The sequence below is a fragment of the Mauremys mutica genome, chromosome 11 (genome assembly GCF_020497125.1).
Source record: "Mauremys mutica isolate MM-2020 ecotype Southern chromosome 11, ASM2049712v1, whole genome shotgun sequence".
NCBI lineage: Eukaryota > Metazoa > Chordata > Testudines > Geoemydidae > Mauremys > Mauremys mutica.
Window position 1 is genome coordinate 16612025 of NC_059082.1, and position 23648 is coordinate 16635672.

A 23648-nucleotide genomic window follows, 5' to 3' on the forward strand; every position below is an offset into this window, starting at 1 on the left:
CAGTGTGCTTTCCCTTCTCCTTGGGGCCAGATCCAATGCCCACTGAAGTCAATGGGAACCTTCCAGAACAGCTCGATCTGCTTACCTCTTTCTGTTGCTACCATGGCGCTCGTCTAATCTCTCACATTTTAGTGCTGGCCACAGTCTCCTGATTGATCATCTCATCATCTTCCAGAGATCTAAGGAGTATTTGGAACCTGAAAAACTTTTAAACAATTCAATGGTCAGAAAGAAATGTGGTCAGCTCTTAAGCCACTGGTAGATTCAGCAACCTGGGACAGCAGGCAGAGAGAACTCACACTGGTCAGAAGGATGAATATGCTACAGCTGTTGTAGAGCAGGCTGTGTTTTTCCCACCAATACAAAAGGTTAAAAGACTGTTCCTTTGGCCCGCTGCTCAAACACCACACTGCAGGTTTGCTACATCTCATCCATCCTGTCGCTTCCCTTTTTAACAATCTGTTATTCCTAATGTTGTTAGTTGAGTTGGTTCATTTTGTGGCTTAATTGTTGAGGCTTGCCAAAGCATGCTTTCCTTTTTTGTGTGCATCTCTGCTCTAGTTATCAAACTCTAAATATATGGCTTTGCACTATTGTTCCTCCAGAAAGCATGCAGACTGGTGGGTAGCCCAACATTTAACACCAGTTTTCACATTGACCATATCATGTTCCCAGATAAAACACTTGCTATTACCCTACCCCTTTAAAATGTACCCCATAAATAGGGCTGTATCAAACACGGTTACAATGGCTATCCTTATTAATTCAGTTAATAGCACTCTCGTAGCCTGGCACGGTTATTCATTATTTATAATGCAGTAGCAACCAACGGCCCCAAATGAGACAAAGGCCCCATTGTGTTAGGCACTGAACAAACACCTAGTAAAAAATTCCCTGTCCTGAAGAGCTTACAATTTAAATAAGCGAGACAGATATGCTGCTTTTTCTCATCCTTTATCTATCTCCAGTTTACAGGTCGGAAACTGAAGTGATTTGCCCAAGATCCCAGAGGAAATCTGTGCCACAGCCAGGAACTGAGCTCAGATTTCTCAAGTCACAGCTCAGTGCCTTACCACAAAGCCATTCTTCAGTCTGTGGCAAATATACCAGTCCTAGCACAATGCCTACTAGCCTGCATTCATCACAATAAAAATATGCTTTACTCACCCAATCAAAAAAAAACCCTCCCTCTGAGTCAGTGCAAGGCTGTTCTGTTTGTATGAAAATTGACTTTTCCATCCTGTCTTGTGTTTTTAGTTACAATTACAAGGCAAGGACACTATGAAATATTAATAAGAATATTGAACTTTTCTTGTGTGTTGCGGTAAGACACACATGACCTTGGACAAACATTTGTTCCAACTTGTCCCCAGCTGTGTGTGTCAGGATTGCACTAATTTCATTAGGCAGAATTATGTCAGGTTTTTCGGTACTATTAGTCCCAGCATGAGACTCAGGACCCAACGGGCTCTGAACTGAGGCCAAATGTGTTTGTAGTGATTAGCTGATAAATTAGCAAAGTAGTCAGCCTGTTAAAGTGAACACTCTCAGAATGTAATTGGATCGTGAATGAATTCATTTACCACCGATTAAAACAGTACTGTGGTATGATAGCTTGTGCTCTCCTAAGGTATAAACCTAACATTTCACACCTTGTGGCAGAAAGGAAAAGAAGAGTAATTAAACTATAGCAATGCCATTCACATCAGTTCCGGGGGAGGAGTCAATGTTTCCATTGTAAACTCCTATTCTCTGGGTAGTATAATATGGCTGTTTAAAAACTTGCCTTGGATAAAACTTGGCTAACAAGGTCTTACACTAGGAGCAATGTTTTTTTAAATTGATTGCGAGAGACAATTAAAATTGGGCTCTGGCCATGTCAAAAAATAAATGTATACCATATTTTCCCCATGCGTGGATAATAGGAGTAGGACTGGGGTTCTCAAACCGGGGGTCAAAAACAACAAGGAGTCCGGTGGCACCTTAAAGACTAACATATTTATTTGGGCATAAGCTTTTGTGGGTAAAAAACCTCAGAGGGTCAGGAGGTTATTAGGTGGTGGTGGGAGGGGGGGGGGTCGCAAGCTGTCAGCCTCCGCCCCCAAACTCCGCTTCACCTCCAGCATTTATAATAGTGTTAAATGTAAAAAAGTGTTTTTCATTTAGAAAGGGGGGGGTGTCACACTCAGAGGCTTGCTGTGTGAAAGGGGTCACCTGTACAAACGTTGGAGAACCACAGCAGTAGGAATATACTGCCATTCACAAGGGGTGCTGTGGGGGTGCTGAGAGCCATTGAACCAAACTGTAAACCCTATACATAATGGAAACCACTTCAAGCCAGGGAGTGCGGCAGCTCCCCCTGCACCTCTAGTTCCAGCACCTGACTAAGATAGTGATCATGATTGTGGCATGCTCTGGGAGATTAGAGAGGCTATAAAAAAAGAAAACTCAATAAAAATGGGGGATTTCAACTATTCCCATATTGACTGGGTACATGTCACCTCAGGATGGCATGCAGAGATGAAGTTTCTAGACACCATTAATGACTGCTTCTTGGAGAGGCTAGTCCTGGAACCCACAAGAGGAGAGGCAATTCTTGATTTAGTCCTAAGTGAAGCACAGGATCTGGTGCAAGAGGTGAATATAACTGAACTGCTTGGTAATAGTGACTATAACATAACTAAATTTAACATCCTTGTTGGAGGGAAAATGCCAAAGAAGCTCACCACAGTAGCATTTAACTTCAGAAAGGGGAACTACACGAAAATGAAGACGCTAATTAAATGGAAATTAAAAGGTAGCCACAAGAGTGAAATGCCTACAAGCCACAGGGAAACTTTAAAAAAAGAACATAATAGAGGCTCAAATTAAATGTATACTCCAAATTAAAAAAAAACCCACAGTTCGAGGACCAGAAAACATGGCTAAACAACAGAATAAAAGAAGTGGTTAGAGGCAAAAAGGCATCCTTTAAAAATTGGAAGTCAAATCCTAGTGAGGAAAATAAAAAGGAGCATGAACTCTGGCAAGTGAAATGTAAAAGTATAATTAGACAGGCCAAAAAAAAATTTGAAAAGCAAAAGAGACAAAACCTAACAGCAAGTTTTTTTTAAGTACATCAGAAGAAGGAAGCCTGCCAAAATATCAGTAGGGCCACTGGATGATCGAGATGCTAAAGGGAGCACTCAAAGAGGACAAGGCCATTGCGGAGAAACTAAATGAGTTCTTTGCACCGCAGGGGATACGATTCCCACACTTGAGCCATTCTTTTTAGGTGACAAATCTAAGGCCCTGTCCCAGATTCAGGTGTCAATAGAACCTGAACAAATTGACAAATTTGGAACAAATTGATAAATTAAACAGTAATAAGTCATGAGGACCAGATGGTATTCACCCAAGAGTTGTGAAGGCATTTAAATATGAAATTGTAGCACTACTAATTGTGGTATGTAACCCATCATTCAAATCAGCTTCTGTATCAAATGACTGGAGAATAACTAATATGATGCCAATGTTTAAAAAAGGCTCCAGAGGAGATCCTGGCAATCATAGACCAGTAAGCCTAACTTCAGTACCAGGCAAATTGGTTGAAACTATAGTAAAGAACAGAATTATCACACACATAGATGAACTTGATTTGTTGGGGGAAGAGTTATCATGGCTTTTGTAAAGGGAAATCATGCCTCACCAATTTATTAGACTTCTTTGAGGGGGGGGTCAACAAACATATGAATGAGGGTGATCCAGAGGATACAGTGTACTTGGACTTTCAGAAAAATCTTTGACACAGTCCTTCATCAAAGGCTCTTAAGCAAAGTAAGCAGTCATGGGTTAAGAGAGAAGGATCAGTTAGCTGGTTAAAAGACAGGAAACAAAAGGTAGGAATAAAGGATCCGTTTTCAGAATGGAGAGAGGTAAATAACTCCTACTTCACACCATGCACTCAACCTGTATAACTCATGCCATAGGATTTTGTGAAGGCCAAAAGAATAACGGTTCAAAAAAGAATTAGAGGACAGGTCCACCGATGGCTATTAACCAAGATGGTCAGAGACGCAACCCCATGCTCTGGGTGTCCTAAGCCTCTAACTTCCAGAAGCTGGGAGTGGACGACCAGGGATGGATCACTTGATAATTGCCCTGTTCTGTTCATTTCCTCTGAAGCATCTGGCACTGGTCACTGTCAGAAGACCCACTGTGCTAGATGGGTCATTGGTCTGACCCAGTATAGCCGTTCTTATGTACATCTATATGAATTCTAAAGATGCGTCTTTTAAAGGCAGTTGTGGATGTCCCACTTGACCTAGGGAATATACTTAAGGGAATAACCCTGAATTGGCAAAGAGTGGCCTAAAACATGTAATGGGTCTTTCCTCGTTCCTAATTTCTATGAGCTTGAAGATCTGAGTAGATTACAAATTGAATATGAGCCAACAGTATGATGCAGTTGCAAAAAAGCCAAATATTTTTCTGGGGCGTGTTAACCAGAAGTATCATATGTAAGACACAGGAAGTAATTGGTCCATTCTACTCGGCATTGGTGAGGCCTCAGCTGGAGTATTTCAACAATTGGAGGTTTTTAAGAACAGGTTAGACAAACACACATCAGGGATGGTGCAGGTTTACTTGGTCCTGCCTCAGTGCAGGTGGTGGTCTAGATGACCTCTCGAGGTCCCTCCCCACTCTATATTTTATGATTCCATGATCCCTCACATGGGAAAAAAAAACCACAAGAGGGGAAAGTGAATTGGTAAACTTGTGGTGAACTACATAGAGTGGTCATCCTTTCAAAAATAAATAAGTTTGCAGGCCTACGGAAGAGACGGGGGTTGTGGATTTCCAACCACACAATGTCCTGAAATTCCAGGGAAATCCTACAGATCTCCTTGTACCTACTCCCCATACATCTCTAACCCTGGCAATTTGACTTCTATTAACTTTTGCCTCACCTTTGCCCTGTCCACCTGCTGGCAATGATACAGTTAGCATTAACTCCAACTGGAAAATGGCCAGGAAATGGTGCACAGAAAGTGGGTCTCTCCTTTTGTTCCTTTTTTCTAGGTTGTCCCAGACAATACAATGATGCTTGTTTGACAACCCCCATCTCTTGCCTTATTTGCTTAGCTATACTGCACAGTTTAAATAGTGCAATGGTTCCTTGATACACATAAGTTTGCAATAACAAGCAACCTACAGACTATCTGGAAATGATTTATAGTATCCATATGAATTTCTGCTAATAGTTATTGGGGAATGTAAACCAAGTAAAAACAAACTGGCCCCAACTGTAACACCAAAGTAATCTTCAAACATCACTGAATGTTTTTTGGAAAGAAACAAAAAACCATTGCTTCAGGCACACAAATTGGCACCAAGAACAGAGGATTAGATTAAATGAACTTGTTTGACAAACTGCGTTATACTCAGAGATTGGTATGTGTGTGGAAAGGTTACTATTGTGAACTTGGAGGGCAGCACCATGTCGTTTCCAAAAGAATTCCCCTGCGCCCAGATGTGATACTGCCTGGAATTACACACAGAAGGCAGTGCTGTGATCTCAAACCCCGATATATCCCCTTCCAGAGATGACCACTTCTGAGAATGTCATTTGAAAAGGTCACCTGCACCCATGCTGAATGCGGATTTAATGGGCACGCCCAATGCATTTCTATGCTAGATCATTGCTCACCAACAATCAGATGAGCTAACAGATTCCAGTGTATTACAAAATTAACATCTTCGTTTGGAGAAGCTCATCTCAAGCTAGAAAGTGATCAGCCCGTCTGGGGATGTGCAGAGGTGGGGGGACAACATAAGCCCTGAGATGAGCCTTTACAGTACAGGGCTAGTGCTACAGACCACTCCAAAAGATGTGAGGAGGGGAAAAGAGAACCACTAGAAGTTGCCATTATATTATACACAAATATGGGAAGAGAGCATAAGCATGCATTCCATATTGTACTTTGCTTCTTTAGTGGAGATTGCCATAATATCAAGTGGGTTTCAGACCGAGAATTTTTATTAGAGGCACAGCATCAGTAAGATCTTTGTAGTATCTCTCTGACAGTTAAGGATAGGGGAAGATACCATTGATCATTTTAGTGGTAATGATGGCCTTATAATCATATTACTCCTGCCCAGGGAATGGATTACTCACAAAATCTATCGAGCACTGAATAGTGACTGATCATTTCTGTAAGAGAGCATGAAATTAAAAAATAGAAAGGAAAAGGAAGAGAGAACAATTCTAAGCTAAAATTCTATCAACAGAAATATGGAAAACTGGGGGGGAGAAGGAGGTGGTTATTTTAAAACTACTCATAGAAACTTCAGCTTAAATATTGACTGCATGGTTGTAATACATCAGGCACCATGGCTTCTGCAGTCATATTCCACAAGTGTCTTTGAAATGCATGGATTTTATTTAATAAATAATTAGGAGCATAGGAATTGCAATGCCTGATCAGTCCAATGAGCTACGCTTTTCTCCAACAGTGGTAGGTACCAGTTGCTTCAGAGGAAGGGGTAAAAGCTCCATGAAGGACATTTATGCAGTCATGTGGCATCAATTTATTTGTATAATGGAATTATGGTATTTTCAATGCATTAGCTTTTTTTTCATGTATCCTAAAATCTTGTTTGCTTTTGTGACCATCACTGCCAATGTAGCAGATGTTTTCACTGATCAGTCCACAGAGTTGCCGATTGTTACATTTTATTTAGAACTCATTATTGTGTGCCAGGAGTTCAAATTGCTCCTGCTCACACACACTACACTGTACTTGTCTACAACATATTTAATGTAACATCCTGTTTCCCAATCAACACCTTCTAAAGTTCTTTGTAGTTTGTATAGTCTTGATTAGGCTAAGTAATTGTGTTTCTCTTCACCTTGCCAGCAAGAGAAGACTATCTTTCCATTGCTTGTGTATGCATTATGCTGCAACTAGTGAAAATCTGCTATTGGAATATAGAACAAACTGAAGATGGCACTACAGAGCTGGAAAAGAGAGTGGTCCTCAAAAGCACTATAAATATCCTTTGTCAGTATGTTGGTAATCCCATCACTGAAGAGACACATCTAAAATTAACAACAAATAATTCTTTCAGTATAGAATGTTTATTTGTAGTTGCACATCTCTTGGTCTGCAGGATATACAGTATTCAATGTTTAAAACATAAGCATGAAGACTTTATTAAGCAGGCACTAATCTGGGCCAGTTACCAGAAAAGTTAGTACCGGAGTGAAAACTAATTTTTAATCCCCATTTTGTTGTGCATTTTTGTTGTGATAAAAAAAAGGATCATTCTGGATGCTTTGGGATACATCAATAGACAAGGACAAAGATGTGCAAGATTTCATTACTAAAATCATTTTTATTAATTAAACTATATTACTTTTATTTCAGATGACTTTAGAAAACTTAAGTACTGTACATTTTTAAAAAGGGAAATATTTCTGCTTATGTGCAACTTCCTTTTAGTTCAATTTAGACACAGAAGTCTTCAACAATGCCTTAAACTGTTGTGTAGCACTGGTATGTGCTGTTTAATAGCAGTTGCTTTCCATCCCAGGGAGGGCAGCATTTAAATGAGTGAACTTATCCACATTCTCTGCAGCTCTTTCTTTGCATGTAATAAACAACATCCAGGATGTATTATACACCCACCCACTGTAGATATCTATAAACTAGATGCACAAACTAAATTTGATTTACTAAATTTTTGAGGTGATTTGAGAACCTATCAAATGAAAGGCCTTATATAAATATAATTTAATACTTAATATGTCCCGTCGGTAGCTTTTTCTCAACAGTTCATTTTAAATTGGTATATCTAGACCTTATAGCTCTTAAGACCAGGTAGCATCTTGCAGAATTCTCTCTGCTTCAATGTAAGCTGTCTAAATTCTGCTGGCCAAAGAACATGCTAACTTAAAGGTTAATCCAAAGCCTCTTGAACATCGGTGCTGGAACGAAGGGCGTGGGGGGTGCTGCTGAACCCCTTGGCTTGAAGTGGTTTGCATTCTATCCAGGGTTTATAATTTGGTTCAATGGCTCTCAGCACCCCAACTATAAAAAATGTTCCATCACATCTGCTCTTGAAGTCGGTGAGAGTCTTTCCCATTGGTTCAGACTCTCAGTTCCAGCAGTGGAGGAAAAGCTGGGTTTTTTTAAAAACAAAAAAAGAGACAGTCTTTCCATATAAGATACTGTCTTCTGATCAGAGCAGGTGCTGAAGACTTTAAAGCTTTAATGCTGATTAGAAGAAAAAAGTCTCTGTCCTCAAATGCTTTTGCATATCTTCAAATAATCTGCTATCAGAGTGTGTAGTTTGGGCTGAAGTGACAGGCATGCTGAGATGGTACGTGTTTTAAGATCAGAGAGGGCACTAGGATCAATAGTATATTCAAAATAATTTAAGCCAAAGTAAATTTAAAAAAGCAGCAAAAATGTTAGAGATATTCTCCATTATTTCACTTATACATGGGTATAAAGTGTTAGAACTTAGCTGCCAGGACTGGAGCCTAGGGCGGGCAGCACACTCTGATGTGTCCTTTTATCATAAGAGATACCTGGTCTCCTTCTTAAGCTTTCAGGACCCATCCCTGACACAATTCTAACCTGATGTGCAGGGTATGAAGCAGAGTAATGTAACAAAGTGGTTCTGGACTGTCTGGCTAGACATTTACACTGTTGCCTTAGAACTACTATCCAATACCCTCTTCCCTCCCCCCCAGATTTCTCCCTCAGTCCTGCCCATTATGTACAATGCCTTGCTCATCATTTGTCTGTTAGGCTAGTTCTGAGTGTCATTGTGCCAGAAGGGGTGAGGGATGACACCCAAATAATGGGTATTAGCAGAGACTGAGGGCAAAATGCTTTGCGAACAGGGGCTGCTAACAGGGAGTTTCGCAAGGGAGTTTGGAAGGGGAGTGGGAAGGGAGTGGGAGTCCCTTGCCGGCCCTAACCCCTTCCCTGTAGCCCCCCCTAAAACCCTAAAACCTATATACCAAACTACAGTCTAAAACTACTTTCCGTAAACCACCCTTTCACTAACTAGGAGACAATGCAGGCAGAAGCCCAGCAGCAGAGTGGGGGCTATCCAGTTTATTGCACTGACTGTCGCATGTATGATTACCTGCCCTGTGGGCGGGTGGCGTATGTGTGCAGTCGGTGCAAGGAGCTCCTGGCCCTCAGAGACCATGTACGGACTTTGGAGGCCAGGGTGGCGGAACTGGAGGAGCTGAGAGAGGCAGAGAGGTATGTTGATGAGGCTTTCCGGGACACTGTAGAATTGTCCCACCTCCGCTTAGACAGCTCCTGTGCTGTTGAGGAGGAAGAAGGGCTCAGGGAAGTAGAGCAGTCAATGGGAGCAGAGGGAAACCTTCCCATAGTTGGGACCCTCCTTCCAGATGGTGCTGGGGTTACCTCTCGCACTGAGGTTGCCTCTCCGGGGGAGGGAACTCGAGTTTCTAGGAAAAGGCAGGTGTTAGTAATGGGAGATTCGATTATTAGAAATGTAGATAGCTGGGTCTGTGATGACCGGGAGAACCGTATGGTGACTTGCCTGCCTGGTGCGAAGGTTGCGGATCTCTCGAGGCATCTAGATAGACTTATGTGTAGTGCTGGGGAGGAGCCGGTGGTCGTGGTACATGTAGGTACCAATGACATAGGGAAGGGTAGGAGAGATGTCCTGGAAGCCAAATTTAGGCTGCTAGGGAAGAGACTGAAATCCAGGACCTCTATGGTGGCATTTTCAGAAATGCTCCCAGTTCCACACGCAGGGCCAGGTAGGCAGGCAGAGCTTCAGAGTCTCAATGCGTGGATGAGACGATGGTGTAGAGAGGAGGGGTTCACGTTCATTAGGAACTGGGGAAACTTCTGGGATGGGAGGAGCCTATACAGGAGAGATGGGCTCCACCTAAACCAAAGTGGAACCAGACTGCTGGCACTAAACATTAAAAAGGTTGTAGAGCAGTTTTTAAACTAGGAGATGGGGGAAAGCCGACTGCTGCAGAGGAGCGTGTGGATCGGACACAGACTTCTCTTAGGGGAGAGTCTGATGATAGAGAATCTCCAGGTTATAGTCAGGAGCAGAGGAATGAGAAGTATAATGTAAGGGCTGGATCAGATGATAAACAGTCACATAAAAAAGAATCTGGCACATCAGAAAAAGGTAGACTAATAAACAGGGACAAGTTTTTAAAGTGCTTGTACACAAATGCCAGAAGTCTAAATAATAAGATGGGTGAACTAGAGTGTCTTGTGATAAAGGAGGATATAGATATAATAGGCATCACAGAAACCTGGTGGACTGAGAGCAATCAATGGGACACAATCATTCCGGGGTACAAAATATATCGGAAGGACAGAACAGGCCGTGCAGGGGGAGGAGTGGCACTATATGTTAAAGAAAGTGTAGATTCAAATGAAGTAAAAATCTTAAGCAAATCCACAGGTTCCATAGAGTCTCTATGGATAGAAATTTCATGCTCTAGTAAAAATATAACAGTAGGGATCTATTATCGACCACCTGACCAGGACAGTAATAGTGATGATGAAATGCTAAGGGAAATTAGAGAGGCTATCAAAATTAAGAACCCAATAATAGTGGGGGATTTCAATTATCCCCATATTGACTGGGAACATTTCACTTCAGGACGAAATGCCGAGATAAAATTTCTCGATACTTTAAATGACTGCTTCATGGAGCAGCTGGTACGGGAACCCACACGGGGAGAGGCGACTCTAGATTTAATCTTGAGTGGAGCACAGGAGCTGGTCCAAGAGGTAACTATAGCAGGACCGCTTGGAAATAGTGACCATAATACAATAGCATTCAACATCCCTGTGAGGGGAAGAACATCTCAACTGCCCAACACTGTGGCCTTTAATTTCAAAAGGGGGAACTATACAAAAATGAGGGGGTTAGTTAGACAAAAGTTAAAAGGTACAGTGACTAAAGTGAAATCCCTGCAAGTTGCGTGGGCCCTTTTTAAAGACACCATAATAGAGGCCCAACTTCAATGTATACCCCAAATTAAGAAAAACAGTAAGAGAACTAAAAAAGAGCCACCGTGGCTTAACAACCATGTAAAAGAAGCAATGAGAGATAAAAAGACTTCCTTTAAAAAGTGGAAGTCAAATCCTAGTGAGGCAAATAGAAAGGAGCACAAACACTGCCAACTTAAGTGCAAGAGTGTAATAAGAAAAGCCAAAGAGGAGTTTGAAGAACGGCTAGCCAAAAACTCCAAAGGTAATAACAAAATGTTTTTTAAGTACATCAGAAGCAGGAAGCCTGCTAAACAACCAGTGGGGCCCCTTGATGATCAAAATTCAAAAGGAGCGCTTAAAGATGATAAAGTCATTGCGGAGAAACTAAATGGATTCTTTGCTTCAGTCTTCACGGCTGAGGATGTTAGGGAGATTCCCAAACCTGAGCTGGCTTTTGTAGGTGACAAATCTGAGGAACTGTCACAGATTGAAGTGTCACTAAAGGAGGTTTTGGAATTAATTGATAAACTCAACATTAACAAGTCACCGGGACCAGATGGCATTCACCCAAGAGTTCTGAAAGAACTCAAATGTGAAGTTGCGGAACTATTAACTAAGGTTTGTAACCTGTCCTTTAAATCGGCTTCGGTACCCAATGACTGGAAGTTAGCTAATGTAACGCCGATATTTAAAAAGGGCTCTAGGGGTGATCCCGGCAATTACAGACCGGTAAGTCTAACGTCGGTACCGGGCAAATTAGTTGAAACAATAGTAAAGAATAAAATTGTCAGACACATAGAAAAACATAAACTCTTGAGCAATAGTCAACATGGTTTCTGTAAAGGGAAATCGTGTCTTACTAATCTATTAGAGTTCTTTGAAGGGGTCAACAAACATGTGGACAAGGGGGATCCGGTGGACATAGTGTACTTAGATTTCCAGAAAGCCTTTGACAAGGTCCCTCACCAAAGGCTCTTACGTAAATTAAGCTGTCATGGGATAAAAGGAAAGGTCCTTTCATGGATTGAGAACTGGTTAATGGACAGGGAACAAAGGGTAGGAATTAATGGTAAATTCTCAGAATGGAGAGGGGTAACTAATGGTGTTCCCCAAGGGTCAGTCCTAGGACCAATCCTATTCAATTTATTCATAAATGATCTGGAGAAAGGGGTAAACAGTGAGGTGGCAAAGTTTGCAGATGATACTAAACTACTCAAGATAGTTAAGACCAAAGCAGATTGTGAAGAACTTCAAAAAGATCTCACAAAACTAAGTGATTGGGCAACAAAATGGCAAATGAAATTTAATGTGGATAAATGTAAAGTAATGCACATTGGAAAAAATAACCCCAACTATACATACAACATGATGGGGGCTAATTTAGCTAGAACGAGTCAGGAAAAAGATCTTGGAGTTATCGTGGATAGTTCTCTGAAGATGTCCACGCAGTGTGCAGAGGCGGTCAAAAAAGCAAACAGGATGTTAGGAATCATTAAAAAGGGGATAGAGAATAAGACTGAGAATATATTATTGCCCTTATATAAATCCATGGTACGCCCACATCTCGAATACTGTGTACAGATGTGGTCTCCTCACCTCAAAAAAGATATTCTAGCACTAGAAAAGGTTCAGAAAAGAGCAACTAAAATGATTAGGGGTTTAGAGAGGGTCCCATATGAGGAAAGATTAAAGAGGCTAGGACTCTTCAGTTTGGAAAAGAGAAGACTAAGGGGGGACATGATAGAGGTATATAAAATCATGAGTGATGTTGAGAAAGTGGACAAGGAAAAGTTATTTACTTATTCCCATAATACAAGAACTAGGGGTCACCAAATGAAATTAATAGGCAGCAGGTTTAAAACAAATAAAAGGAAGTTCTTCTTCACGCAGCGCACAGTCAACTTGTGGAACTCCTTACCTGAGGAGGTTGTGAAGGCTAGGACTATAACAATGTTTAAAAGGGGACTGGATAAATTCATGGTGGCTAAGTCCATAAATGGCTATTAGCCAGGATGGGTAAGAATGGTGTCCCTAGCCTCTGTTCGTCAGAGGATGGAGATGGATGGCAGGAGAGAGATCACTTGATCGTTGCCTTTTAGGTTCACTCCCTCAGGGGCACCTGGCATTGGCCACTGTCGGTAGACAGATACTGGGCTGGATGGACCTTTGGTCTGACCCGGTACGGCCTTTCTTATGTTCTTATGTTCTTATGTCTTCACTACCAGCAGGTAGTGATCGATCTATCGGGGGTCAATTTATCATGTCTAGTGTAGACGCGATAAAACTGATCCCCGATTGCGCTCCCTGTCAACTCCAGAACTCCAGCTCGCAAGAGGCAGAAGCGGAATCGACGGGGGAGCGGCAGTGATCGACTCGCCACCATCCTCACGGCCAGGTAAGTCAACCTAAGATACGCCAATTTCAGCTACGCTATTCACGTAGCTGAAGTTGCGTATCTTAGGTCGGCCCCCACCCTAGTGTAGACCTTGGCTGAGATGCACAGTCCATTGAGCTTAAAAATGCAGTCAGAAGGGTCAAGAGATGACCAGAAGGCTTGAGAGACTCAGGCAGAGGGCTCGAGAGATGCAGTGAAACTCACCTAATAGTGTAAACCCCAAGTATGCTATTTTTATACTCCTTGTAGTTATGAAGTACAAGAATGCACTAAAAACAGTTCTCCGATCTGGAATAGTGTATTAATAGTGGAATACAACTTTTATACATGTTTATTAATGAGGCCTGCTCACGTGTTTTGGCTGCCATGTGTTAAAAGAACAATCCAAACCACACTCAGAAGTGATGGATAAATAGTGTTAAGTATGCGTCGGTAAGTGGAGATTTGTAGCATTGCTGTAGCCATGTTGGTCCCAGGATAGGAGAGAGACAAGGTAGGTGACATAATACCTTTTACTGGACCAACTTCTGTTGGTGGAAGAGACAAGCTTGTGTGAGCGTCACGAAGCACTCTCTCAGGCAGGTGAAAGTAACCTCAGTAAGTGGATGTATAAGTCTGAATGTAAAACAGTCTAAGATGATCCAACTCTCATGCTGAGGGACGCATATCTATCAGCTACTCACACTAGGATTAGATCAGAAGTGCAGGGCCATGCATTCAAACTATACCTCCTCTCCACTCAAGCTGTTGGTTCCATTCCTATGATCCAGCAGCAATGGCAAAGTGAAATGAGCACATCGCCTAAAATCCCACTTTTCAGCCTAACTAGTCTTCATCCAGAGCAAAGTGCCCCTGTAAACTCTTAAGTGGTCTAGGAGAGTCCTAGGAGGAACCAAAGGTGAGGCAACCCTAATTGGATCACCTAAATGCAATCAGCAATATAGACCTTTAAATAATGGCGTTTAAAATAGAAATAGCTACAATTCTGGGAAACTATATTTGTACAACCAGAGGGAATACACAAAAGACTTCAAGCAGTATGGAGTTTACATATCTTACATAGCTAAACCACTACCCCACAGCACAACATTAATTATACTCTATGCTAAAACAGAGATATACTCAGAGTCCTGCGTGGATACAAATTTATATCCGCGGATATAAATCAGTATCTGTGGAACCGCAGGGCTCTCCTGGGAACCGGAGCAGTGAAAGGAGCAGAACGTGGGCTCCCAGAAGCCAGCACCCCGCACCGGCAGCTCCTCCCGTGCAGCTGTACTGCCCCCAGTTCCACTCCCATCCCTTCCACGCAGCTGTCTGCATCTCCTGTCTAGGGTGTGTACAGCCACACCAGAGGACAGGGCTGGGGGTGGGGCTGGGCGTAGTACAGCCATGCCATGCCAGAGGAGCTGCTGGTGCGGGGCGCTGGATCCTGGGAGCAGCAGCCTCATGTTCTGCTCCTTTCACCACTGCAGTTCCCGGTATAGCCCTGCGGTTCCGTAGATACCGATTTATATCCGTGGATATCTGCATCCGTGTATGCGAGGGCAGGATGTGCTCAAGGGAGGGGTTGGGGTGGAATGGGATGGGAAGTGGTGGGGGAGGGGGCAGAATGGGGGTGGAAGAGGTGAGATGGGGGCGGAGCCTTGGGGGAAGAGGTGGAGTGAGGGCAGGGCTGGGGTGGAGCGGGGGTTGAGCACCCCATGGGAAATCAGAAAGTCAGCGTCTGTGATCTTAACTAATGTATATATTTCTGTATGCTACAGAAAATACAGCTTTGGCTTATGCCTTGAGCAAAATACCTTGCAAGCCAGCTGAGAAAAAAATATTTAAATGGCATTAAAATGGGAAAGAATTTTAAGTAACATCTATCATTCTTTAAATTTTAAATATTGAACATAAGAACAGCTGTACTGGGCCAAACCAATGGTCCAGAATCATGTATATTCAACAGGCCAAGTGGGACATCCATGACCTCCTTTAAAAGACTCATCTGTAGAAGTCATAGAGATGTACATAAGAATGGTCAGGATAGGCAAGACCAATGGACCATCTAGCCTAGTATCTTTTCTTCCTACAAAGACCGGTACCAGAAGGAATGAACTGAACCAGGCAATTTAATTGAGTGATCCATTCCTCGTCATCCAGTCCCAGCTTCTGGCAATCAGAGGATTAGGGACACCCAGAGCATGGGGTTGAATCCCAGACCATCTTGGCTAATAGCTATTGAACTTATTCTCTAATATCCTTCATGAACTTATCTAAATTCTTTTTTGAATCCAGTTATCCCTTTGGCCTTCACAACATCCCCTGGCAATGAGTTCCACAGGTTGACTGTGCATTGTGTGAAGAAATATTCTCTTATGATTGTTTTAAACCTGCTGCCCATTAATTCCATTGGGTGACCTGTGGTTCTTGTGTTTTAGGAAGGAATAAATAACACTTACTTTCTCCACACCATTCATGACAGTATAGACCTCTATCATATCCCCCATTAGTCGTCTCTTCTCCAAGCTGAACTGTCCCAGTCTTTTTAACTTCTTCTCATATGGAAGCTGTTCCATACCCCTAATCATTTTTGTTGCCCTTCTCTGTACCTTTTCCAATTCTACAGCAAAAGCTGTTTAATCCAGCATGTTGGGAGAATGGGGGGTGCCAGTAAGTGAAAAATGCTGGTTAACTAAGAGGGAGGGAGTTTGGGTGCAGAAGCAGGCTTGGGGCAAGGAGTTGGGGCATGGGAGGAGGCTCAGGGTGCCAGATCTGGGGGGTGCTCACCTTGGGTGGCTCCTCCCAAGCATTGAACTCTCCAGGCTGCTCCTAGGCAGAGGAGCGGCAGGCGGCTCTGCGCGCTGCCCCCACTCTGCCCTGAGCGCTGCCTCCACCCACAGGGTGCCACCTCTGCACTTCCCATTGGCTGCAGTTCCCTGCCAATGGGAGCTGTGGAGCTAGTGCTCGGGGCGGGGGCAGTGCACAGAGCTGCCCGCCGCGCCTCCACCTAGGAGGGGATCCGCCTGAGGTGAGTGTCCCCTGGATCCGGCACCCCGAAACCCCTCCTGTGTCCCAACCCCCTGTCCTGAGCCCCCTCCCACACCCAAGCTCCCTTCCAGAGCCTGCGCCCCACACTCCCTCTCGCGCCCCAGCCCCACACCCCCTCCCACACCCAAACTCCCTCCCTCTTAGTTAACCGGCATTTTTCACTTATCAGCACCACCAATTCCCCCAACATGCCAGATAAAACATCTTTTACTGTATTATAACTGAGAACTAGAAGAGGAGATATCCTAGACTACACAAACAGATAATAGCCTGATGTTGTGTTCTAAAAAGCTAAAATTCTGTTCAGTTACACTGGTGTAAATTTGGAGTATAAATTGAGTTATTCCAGATTTTACATAGATGTAACTGAGGCCTGGTCTACACTGGGGGAGGGGGGGTTCGATCTAAGGTACGCAACTTCAGCTACGCGAATAGCGTAGCTGAAGTCGAAGTACCTTAGTTCGAATTACTTACCCGTCCTCACGGCGCGGGATCGACGTCTGCGGCTCCCCCGTCGACTCCGCCACCGCCGTTCGCGGTGGTGGAGTTCCGGAGTCGACGGGAGCGCGTTCGGAGTTTGATATATCGCGTCTAGATGAGACGCGATATATCGAACTCCGAGAAATCGATTGCTACCCGTCGATATGGCGGGTAGTGAAGACGTACCCTGAGAAATGAATTAGGTCCTAACTATTTATATTTATTTATAATAACAGTAGCTAAACTGCATTATTTACCATCTTTGAAATAAAAAGCTTTTAACAAGAAAACTTGGTGGTCAAGCAGTTCACATAGGTAAGAGTCAGGAATGTCTCAGTGAAGTTTCAAGAAGATAGACAGCAAAGATCAAAATCATGGTTAATGCAAATGTGGAGTAAGAAAGAACCGTAGCAAATGGAAAAAGAGTTAGAGTGTAGTCCGACTGATTTGTTATTCCAAAACACAAAGCTGAGTTGAAGACATGAATAAAGCTTTGATGGAGAGCCTCTGGAAGATTAGACACTGTCATGAAGAGGAAAATTGCCTCTCCTTAAAAATACATTTTGTGCACCAATGTTCTAATAGCAATGGCATAAGGAGGCAAAGTTGAAATCTGGGTGGCACAGGTTGGGAAAATATTCACTATTCTATGAGTGAAATGGAAAGGAAGGAGAACATACAAATTGACCGGAGACCAACAATGGAGAAGAATAATTTCAAGCTGAACCACTGTAGAAAACTAACATACGGTATAGGGGATCACCCTATTCTCTGGGGATGTTGGTATACACAGCATGTGCCATTTTGCAGATCGCAGTTTAAATTAGAATTCTGATGTTTTCATGTATTATACCATCAGGAAGGAGACTGGAGTAGTATCCCAACCTCACTGATCTTATCCCATTCGAATGGACTTATTCAGTGTAGACTGGATATAGACGGTAGACGGCCCAGATAAATTGGGTAGAGAGGTCAGCTTTGTGTGGACAAGTCAAGTATGAAGACAGGACTAATATGATGAGAGCAACATAAAAAAGAAAGGCACAGAATACCTACTATCGCTATCACAGATCAAAACCATTCTAGAAGAACGAATAGATAGAAAAGCTGTTGCTGTTAAATGAAAGAGCTACGTTCCCCTACATTTCTCCCCATAAAATCATCCTCCAAAACCACATGAGAGATTTGCACTTAGGGTTTAGTCCCTTGAGGTGCTCAACTCCCCCTGCAGTCAGAAAGGGTGATCAGTATCTCACATGGTTGGGCCCTTCTGTTTTTTAAAACATTCCCTTCTGAACGTTTATGTAAAAAAAAGTCAGGAATAAAACAATTTACTAAAATAAAAATCAGAGCAGATGATTATTAACAGGAGATCAATGTTCCGTTCTTTAATGTTTCCATATTCCACCGCAACATAATATTCACTACACTTATTTCACTTTGAGCATTGCATTTTCATCATCATAACTGCCTGCTGCGTACAGAGATCCACAGAGAATTTAGAAAGACGTCGTTATTATGGTTTTATACATAACGCGTTGAATCCTATTTTTGTGATTAGAATGGTGCTTTAATTTGAATGGTAGCTATTAGGATAGTCCAAAATTATATTCTTAAATTTTCAGAGGCATTTATGATCAGTATCTCAATGATAAAGGGCCAACCATTATTCCATTTCCCAAATCTCGGGCTAGACATCAAGGTAATTTCAGGCTAAAGTCAGAAATGTAAAACCCTAGGGACAACTTCCAACATTAGAATCATGACATTCCAAGACCTCAAAAAATGATGTTTCATCCACTCTAATTGCATTACTTATATTCCAAGGTCTCAGGGAATAGAAAATAAAAAGTTGGCCATGGTTAAAATGGCTGAGGAAACTTAAAACATTTTTCTTGGCTGTACATCACTACTAAACAATATAGATTAAGATTTGTAAAACTTTGCATCATCATTTGTACTGCAGTTATATGCACAATTGCAATAAGTGTACGTACACCTTTACCAGTTAGGTGTATTTGCATGACATTCCTATAATTGCATGCATGGTCATGGTAATTACTCACATGCACATTTGTACAGGAAGAGTTCAAAAAGTGAATCCATTGTCCCTAGCGGGGTTGCATAGGTGTAACATAGGGCAGAGAACTGGCCACATGTGTTCTGCATTTCTATTTTTGCCAAAAATCAAGCCCTTTTTAATTGAGCAACTTATCTGTGATGTGTTTTTATATGATAAGAAAAAGAAGCATTGTTTTATTATACACAAACACGCAGATATATTCCTCATTCATAATATTGTACTGGGAAAAAAAGAGAACCATGTTTACACAGGCCTGTGGTTAAATTAGCCAACTAATTTTAAAGAGAGGCCTAATGATGAGCTCAGTTAACCAGCAACTCACCCTCAGGAAAAACAGGTATTCATAGAGCATTGCTGAATGCCAATGCACACATTTAAAATGTCAACTAATTTTTTTTAAAACATGGTTAATGCAAAACTCAGGTCAAGAATTCAATGGGAGGAAGGCAATTTACACCAACTGAGGATCTGGCCCTCACACTGGAATCTAAATTTTTCCACAGTGCAGAGAGTGGGGAGGAGGGGGATTGGCTGTTAAGTAAGGGCTCATCCCTAACCAACAGGTTTGCTGAGATTTGTGAACCTTTGGGTGAGCCTGGATTGAGTTTAAAGTAAACCTTGGCCCGATGTATGGCTTAAAGAGGAAATCATGCAATACTTGGGGCTTGGTACTGCAGCGTACAGGTATGGAATGTCATGCATATGTCCATCCATGTCAGTGGCAAGGCTCCCACTGGCTTCTGTTGGCACTGGATCAAAGCCTTGAAGTACAAGATAAGAAGTGACAGAGAGCTTAGGGGAAACTCAGTTCCATACAGATAAACAGGCTATTGTGTACCCACATAATTACTCCTGCCTAATTACAGCTGTTAAGGCCAAAGAGGAGAGTGTATCCCATCTACTTGGAGTACTGAGGGTCGCACATAAGGCCATATCTCCCACACATTTAATTTACCACATCCTTTTTGCTATGCACCCTTCAGAATAAGGGAATAGGTGTCTATGGGTAAGTCTACACTGCAATTAGACACCCACAGCTGGCCCATGCCAGCTGACTTGGGCTAAGGGGCTGTTTAACTGCAGTGTAGACATTTAGACTCAGGCTGCAGCCCAGGTTCTAGGATGCTGCAAGGGTGGGAGGATTGCAGGGCTTGGCCTGCAGCCCAAGCCCGAACATCTACACTACAGTTAAACAGCCCCTTAGCCTGAGCCCCACAAGCCTGAGTCAGCTGGCACGGGCCAGTTGCAGGTTTTTAATGGCAGTGTAGACATACCCACTGGGGCTTCAGATTCATTGAGCTCAGGGTGGGGACTATGCCTAAGCTCGTATCTTACTCCACCCCCACACTTGCCCTTTGACTTTCTGCTTCATATGAATCCTGAGTCCAAAGCAAAGCAAAAAAGAAAAGGCTCATTAAGCATTGCATACTGGACCCACCAAATTTCATAACTACAGTGGACATCACTGAAAATTCAACATTCCCTACCACACAGACTCCTCCAATAGCCTTGGTATCTTAGGTTTAGAAGATACTACAGGAGGAGGTTATTTATAATAATGTTATGGACTGAATTAATGTAACATGAATAAATTACATACTCCTTACTAAATGTTAAGCCTATTTTGGAGTCATATACAACACTGGTAAAGTATGCATAAGTTGCATCTCAGACTTAAAGGGGGAAAATCACATTGAAAGCATACAAAATTATTATTTTCCCCTATTTCTTTACTATTGTCAGTTTCTTTGATGCTAATAAACAGAAAATTAGAATATTCCAGCAATGTGAACCTCCTGAAAGTTAAATCATTGCTATAATAAACCTCATGTTGCTTACATGCTACTTTGTTTTATGCTTGTAATGAGACACTGTGAAAATGCAAGTGAACTTGACCTCACCCTAATCTTTGGACTTGCAGAATGATCTGTGCTTGAAACTTCCTCACATTTCCTTTCATGTGCCAGATCAAGACTGAGACCAATCAAATAAAGCTGCGTGTCCTGAAGGCTTGACTCTCAGCTGTCCAGACAGTTAACCCTACCTATGGAAAAATTAGACAATCTGTTTTCTTTGCAAACTTACAATTGCTATATCGCATTATAGGACACTAATTTCCCAACAGTGTATACTTTGAAGCTGACAAGTGTTAAGCTATGGTTAAAAAATTCAAAATGAATCCATGTATCTGTCACTTAGTTAACCCCGTTTGCACGGGTGACCACAACTGGAACCCATCTGTCAACAATTTATATAGAAGGTAGGTGCTGCTGAGATCTCATAATGAGGTGAATGGGTTAACTTTCTCATTGCTAGAAGATCAAATGAAGATTTTGACTCAAATCATGTAAAACGGAGATCAGTCTAAAGTAAAGTAGAAGATTCAATAATATTTATCTCAAGGAAAGAACCACAGAGCAATACAGTAAATATGAAAAAAATAAATCAATGAGCACCTTCAGTTGATGGTGTCCAAGAAGTCATGGGGATTCTGCAGTCCATTCTACTGTTTGAGAAAAATTATTTTATCAATGACATAAAATATTTACCAATATTAAAGAACACACTAACATGCAAAATTCAAAACATTTTTAATAATCACTGGTTACATCAAAACTCTGAAACAGTTGCTTAGTTCAATCTAGATTAAGTCCTTATTTGGGATTCCTTTGCCAAAAAAAATAAGAACATTTGATGTTTGTGTATAAAATCTCTTGGCATGCTCGCTTTTTGTTTATTTATTTGTTGGGGCTAGGGGAAGGCCACTTATGATTTGCTCACAAAACACTTACATGTATGCGTGTAACTTTCCCACATTCACAGTTCCACAGGACTACTCACATGCAAACTTATGTACCTCAATGTTTGCAGGATTGGGGCTTTAAAGGTTATCACAATACCTTACTTTTTGTAACATGCTATTTTTAATTTGTTCCAAGAACAGACTAAGTCATTCAGATAAAGTAAGGAATAGGTGTTACTGGACAACACAAAACACCATTGTATAATCAACCAACAGAAGTCCGCTACTTGACTAATTATTTCATATGGCCAATGTCAGAAGTGTACTGAATTTAAGCAAATGGAGATTAAGTAATTAAGCAATTAAGCAAATTAAGTATGGGAATCAACTTCAGATTGGGGAAGCACTATATTTTGCCCCAAGAAACAAAAAACAGAGCAAAACCCAACAACAACACGGTAAACACCTGTAATTTATTTCCTAATTTAATTATATTTCAGAAGCCAACATTGCATTGCATTTCCTCTCTCCCCCAGCAGCAGCAAGAAAAGGGATAAACTAGAAAACAGAATCCTTTATCTGTGCCTTTGTCTCATAAAAGACCATGCTAATTTCAATGAAAGCACAAGTTGAAAAGTATAACAGCTGGCCCTTAAATATATGGAAAAATAGTAGCAGTTTTACTGCCATAAGAATTTTTTTTCAAGCCTAGTAATGCCCATGAAAACATGTGCAAGTTTCTCTAAAGAGGTGCTCTGTATGCATATGTGCAATGCCCAGATAAATGTTAAGGTTTTTATAAAGCAGCAGAAAAAATGGTTTTGTAAAATCCTTGAATCTTGAATGTCTACTAAGTTACCCACATTGCTTACAATATCTTACACATATTTATCCTCCCCTTTTGAAAAAAATTGCAATTTTTTTTTTTAAATTTTAGACTAGGGAAGGCAAAGGGAGAGATTTTTTTTTGGAAGTTGGGTAGCCATATGCATTCAAATTTGTATATGAAATTATCATGATGTGCAAAAATTGGGTACCAATTGCACACAAATCAGTAATTAGGTGAATTTGCACATGCAGCTGATTTGCATGTATATGTACAATAATTTTGATATCCATTGCACATTTTCCCCCTCCATAGCAGGTGATACATGTTTAGGGTATTCCCTACACAGCAAAAAATGACTGGCGGCAGCACATCTCAGAGTTGGGTCAACTGACTTTGGCTCCTGGGGTTAACTCTGCAGGGCTAAAAATAGCAGCATAGATATTTAGCCTTAGAATGGAGAAGGAGGATCTCAGAAACTGGACTCCATCCTTAGCCTGAATGTTTACACTGCTGTTTTTAGCTCTGCAGACCTGGGCCCTGAGACTTTCTGCCATTTTTTTCCCTGTGTAGATGTATCCTTAGATTCACAGAGTTGTACTAATTTTAAAGTTACTTAAGATGAGAAATTAAATCCCTTGTTAGAAGTATGACACCAAAATTATGGTATTAAAAGTTGCTAAAGAAAGAAACATAAATGTGATTACAGTCATTTATATATAATAATTAGAGCACATTTTCCAGATGAATTTGTTGCAGTGTTTATTTATGAAAGAAAATGACACCTTTACATTTAGTAACAAAGTTGTGAAATTTATTTGGATGTTGTTACATGTTTTGTTTCTTTTCCATTTACTTGTACTAACTATAATAAAACACAATACCAACCTATCAAGTTGCCTGCGTGTGATCAGGATATGAGCACATTTTTCTAGAAGGATCTTGAAATAACATGAAAAATATTTTAAATTGTCACCTTATGAACTGAAGTGGCTGTTGTTCCCTGTTTCTTTTACTTCTGATTTTTATAAGTGAAATACTGACACATGCCATTTCTTCAGGTGTTATTTCCCCATATTGATATATGC

General features: G+C 41.5%; 1 long non-coding RNA gene across 1 annotated transcript in view; it reads right to left on the bottom strand.

Moving 5' to 3' along the window:
* LOC123344438 overlaps window positions 1–23648 on the bottom strand; it is a 159332-nt gene that overhangs the window by 6497 nt on the left and 129187 nt on the right. The window contains exons 6-8 of the long non-coding RNA XR_006572552.1: window positions 21448–21497; window positions 20893–21035; window positions 86–205 (exon numbers count right to left, since the gene is read on the bottom strand). This is a non-coding gene — a long non-coding RNA (uncharacterized LOC123344438). The remainder of the gene's footprint in view (window positions 1–85; window positions 206–20892; window positions 21036–21447; window positions 21498–23648) is intronic.